Genomic DNA, 4,926 nt, shown 5'->3' on the forward strand with positions numbered 1-4,926 from the left:
AAGGTAGCAACATGATTGGTGTCCTAGTTGGAAACTCAAGCCTTGTTGAGCCCAAATTCCTAGGAATGCACATGAATTTCTACGGGTGTGCATCCCTAATGGCCCCATCGACACTTTTGGGGCCATCGTCTTCCTATGAGTACCCATTTTCATGCCTAGATTGAATCATAATGTTGCTCCTCTCTCACAAATCATGTGCACATTCACCCAACGAAAAAAAAAAAAAAAAAAAAAAAAAAAAAAAAAAAAAAAAAAAACTTCTTTGCTCTCAAATTCATCTCCATTAAAGATCAATTGGAAGTTAAGTTGTATAGTCCATTTATTGAGGGAAAAATTAGTCTCCTTGTGTAGATGTGGCACCTTGAATTCAACTCTAAAGATGAACCCTTATTAATGATGATGTTGTGGTTCTAGATACCAAAATCCCTCAAAACTCTCAATAAAAATGTGGGATAAATTGCTAGTATTAGTGAGGCATCCTAGGTCAAACCAACAACAACCTTTGCTCAATTGTTTATTTATAAGAACTTGATTATACAGCTTACAAAACAAGTCTTTATTCATATGGTGACCACATTTAGACTCAAATTGTGCATTAAAAGCATATTACATTATATTGCAAGGCTTGTTTTTGACATGGGCATTTAACCTCCTTCATGGTGGAAGAAATTGGAAAAGATAACATAATAAAGTAGAGCTCTACAAGCCTCCTATTGACATCCATGGCCATGTGTCTTCTATATCTTCCAATCCTCCTATGTCACTCCCACTATCTCTCTTGCAAACCACACACCCTTCTCCCCTCCCCCACAAAATATGGGGAAGCAAGGGGTCATTGCTTTTCGTCATGGGAAATATGCCTCATTTGTTGTAAAATGATGGAAAATCCCTCCACTGGATTTGGAACTAGAAGACATGATTCTAACTCCTCCCATCCACATAATTCCACAAACCCTCGAGATCCTAAAGACAACAGTCAAAACTTATGCTCATTAATATCTTAATATAAATAATAATAATAAATAAACAAATTAATTTGTTATATAACAAAATCTTCAAAATTTAATTAAAAAATTATATATAGATATATATCTAAAATATCTAAACAAATCTACCAAAAAAATCACTCATAAAAAAACTCAACTAATTAAAATAATCTTTAAAAAAAATAAAAAATTAATTAATTAAAATTTTAAAATGTAATATAACAAAATCTTAACTAATTAATTTTATATATATAATTAGTTGAACCCACATATATATATATATATATATATATATATAAACAAACTAACATTGTAACTGTGGCACTCGTTTCTATCGCTTTGAATCTTCAACGAATGCCTCTGCCACTAATGCGGCTTAAGCCACTCGATCAATTAGTTCCTATTGTGAAACTGCTTCTCGAACAACCATGAGGGGGGCAGGAGAGTGTAAGGCTTTTAACCATGAGAGGGGAGGGGATTTAATTTTGTTAGTAAACTATAAAGTAATTCAATTGTATGTCATTGCGTCCTTCTTAGTTTAAATTGGATGTCATTACGTCCTTGTAAGCTTTTTAGTTTATAAGCTTTATATTTTATTCTTACATAGTTTATTATATGTTAGTATGTCAAATGCATGTGTTATATTTTAGATAGATGTATGGGTTATAATTAATTTTGGTTTTTTTTAAATAATAATAAAATTTAAATTTAAATGAGTTAAAAAGTTATAAAGATGGGTGTTAAAATAAATATATTGAAATTGAGATATAATATGGATTTAGGTAAGGTATATTTAAAGAATATATTTTTTATCTTTAAAATTTTTAATATCACAAAAGTTGTCTTACACTTTTTTACATTATGTACATTATTGATTTTTACACTAGTTATTAGAAAAAAAATACATTTTTGTCTTCAAAACCTAAAATCTTAAATCTATCTTATTCTCCATTATTTATTACAACACAATCTCTCTTTAAAGTTAGATTAACAATATCTTTAATTATATTGTTATTATGGAGAGCAGTCTCCTCCTTGATACCCAAAAATTGAGCCAAAACTTACAAGTGGTTTTAAATGGATTTTTATATTTAAAGTACCTCGTCACAGCCATGCCCCTAATGGAGAAAGACTACTATGATAATAGGATAGTGTGAACTACCTTTAATTTTAATATTATATACAAAAAATGTTTTTGAATTTATTTTATGTTTCTTCAAAATTTTCTAGAGATGTTACAACCCTAAATTTCATATGTTTAGTGATATAAGAGGACTAACTAGAGTCTCAATGAAGAGTTTCTTATTATCCAATACTTACAAGTCCCTTGATTGATAATTGTTTTTAAGTCCATAATGATATATCCATCTTTCATTTATCTCTTCTCAATTCTATACTCCACCCTAAACTTGTGATGCATTGGACCACTTCCTCTAAACTTTATTTGTTGTGCATGGAATTAGTGTAACTGATCTTTTAGATTTGATAGCATAACCTTTGTTTTTTTAGTGTTAACAAGCATATCCACACTAGAGCAAAAACCCATGAGGATGTTTAATTATTTATAGAGATTATAAGAACTCTTTGTCATAATATGGTCATCACAAAAAAAGGGATAATGACTATATCACACGAGACATGTAGACTCTTCCTACTTCTTCAAACAATCCTCTTCAAACAATCCTCTAATTTATTAATGTATATATCAAAAAAAATTCTGGGCACAATGTCAAATGGTAAAACTTTCAACTCCTCTTTATCTATTCCAAAAATGAATTATGGCCACAATGTCAAATGGTGAAACTTTCAACTCCTCTTTATCTATTCCAAAAATGAATTATGGCCACAATGTCAAATGGCATCATAGGCCAAACTACGTCCTAAAGTCAACCAAACGTTTTATTAATATTTTCAACTATAATATTCATCGAAAAAAAACAGCAGTTACTTTCCACTTTGAACTTTCTTTTCCATCTTTTCCATGGATCAGTATATTGACATCTTTGACAGCCGTCCACTCAATCAAGCATTTACCACAACTACAATAAAAAAAACCGTGAAACCCGAACATTACTCCATCTTTACAATAACAACCCATTCAAGATGAAATCCCTAATCAGAATACGTTGATCGGAATGCTGCAGAAAATCCTTCCCAAGTAGTTACAGTATACATCTCAGATTTCTCAACATTGTAATTCAAAACAAAGCTAACTAATTTTAGTGATACGTATGGATGCAGTTAAGGGTCGCAGCACACAGAATCTTGATAGAACATTGCGCATACTTTTGGAGAGTTGCAATTGGATTCCATGCACGGCTGAACATACTCACAGAATGAAGGAAGTGGAGGACCATCTTTCTGCTGTTGCATGCTTCGAAATTGACTCACTTCTGCAATGGATTCCCACCATCACCCAAATAAGATAAATTAATCATTAGAAATCTGGAAAATTAATTGTCCCGGTGTAGAAATTGTAACATATTTGTTTTAAGTAAATATTTTATTTATTTAATAGCACTATAAAATTAACTTTTTAATATCATTTCAAGTGAACACTACACCCATGTAAACTTAAAAACTCATAATTAAAAAAAAAAACATGATCACCAGAATTCAAATGAAGTGTCATGCCCTACCTGGTGCTATTTGCCTTGTTGCAGTAGTAGCATCAGATGTTACAACAATGATGAACAATATAACTAGAATCGAAACTGCGACCACCCTGCAGAACTTGACCCGTCGTTCGGCCATTTTGCTCCTTCACGTCGGCGTTTTTCTATCTGATATCGAAAACCCCTGGTTCGTCCAATGGCGTATACAGCGTCCTGGAGCTTTTTATGGTGGAGTTGGGCAAACAGCGTGGAAATTGTGTGTTCTAAGCGTGGAAATAACGACATTCCATAAAGATTGCAACTGTGGTTGTCATTAAAAACGTCTGACTATGTTACACTTTCTAGAAAGCCGCGTGTTCTAGAAACCATGGAATGCGTGTAATTAAATCCAATATCTTATTGGTTCGATACTATCCACTTCGTGTGATTAAATCACTGCTCCGTCAGGTTGGTAAGCATTCAAAGTTTGTTTTTTCAATAAATTATTATTATTTCATAACAAAGTTTGTTTTTTCAATAAATTATTATTATATTTCATAATTAGGTCGAGTTTAGGTTGCAAAGGAATTTTATCACTAGGTTTAAGTTTGAATATTTTTGGGATAGTTAAAATTTTTTCTTAGATGATTTTTATTTTTAGAGATTACTGCATTTTCAACCTAAAATAGGATAAAAATTAGTTTTCACATAAATCAACTAATTTATATTTCCTAAATTATTTTATAATAAAATAAATAAATAAATAATCAATTATTTTTATAAGTATAATCAATAAATTTAATAATTAAAAAAAACAAAAAATAACCATCATCCATTTAATAAATTTGATGTAATCTTTTATTCAAAATGTATAATGAAGTGTTCATAAAAAAACATCATTATGTTTGCCAGTTTAGTTTTAAATTTGTTTGTTTTTTTGTTTTGTTTTTTTTTTTAATTTAATATATTTTTTTGGGTAATAATTCAAATGATAATAAATCTATAAAATAAAATTTAATATTTTTCAAATTATAATTAATTATATATATATATATATATATATAAAATCAAAAATTTTCTAATTAATTGACCATTATTTGGTGTTTTTCTAATGAGAAAAAGCATATCACTATCATAAATATATAACAATATAAAAATTTTGGAAAAGTACAAAAAAATAGGTTATGATAAATTGGTGATCAATATTTATAGAGTTGTTTTTAAATGTAATTTTTTGAAAGCTTTCTTGTTTATTTTCCGATCTAATTTGTTTAGAATCTGGTAGGGATTCACTGAAATAACAATTTTAATAAGTAAATTCTGCACAATCAAAATGCCCTAGAGGT

The 4,926-nt window shown here is 29.5% G+C and overlaps 1 long non-coding RNA gene across 1 annotated transcript; it reads right to left on the minus strand.

The window, feature by feature from the left end:
• Positions 1 to 2,744: 2,744 nt before the first annotated feature.
• LOC149214371 (uncharacterized) lies at positions 2,745 to 3,854 on the minus strand. Its single transcript, XR_016250387.1, has 2 exons — positions 3,626 to 3,854; positions 2,745 to 3,379 (listed from the first exon to the last, which is right to left on the minus strand). It is a non-coding gene; the product is annotated as an uncharacterized LOC149214371 (long non-coding RNA).
• Positions 3,855 to 4,926: the final 1,072 nt, after the last annotated feature.

Source organism: Pinus tabuliformis, chromosome 1_1, assembly GCF_031772625.1.
Source record: "Pinus tabuliformis cultivar Carrire ecotype Pingquan chromosome 1_1, CPIR1, whole genome shotgun sequence".
NCBI classification, from domain to species: Eukaryota; Viridiplantae; Streptophyta; class Pinopsida; order Pinales; family Pinaceae; genus Pinus; species Pinus tabuliformis.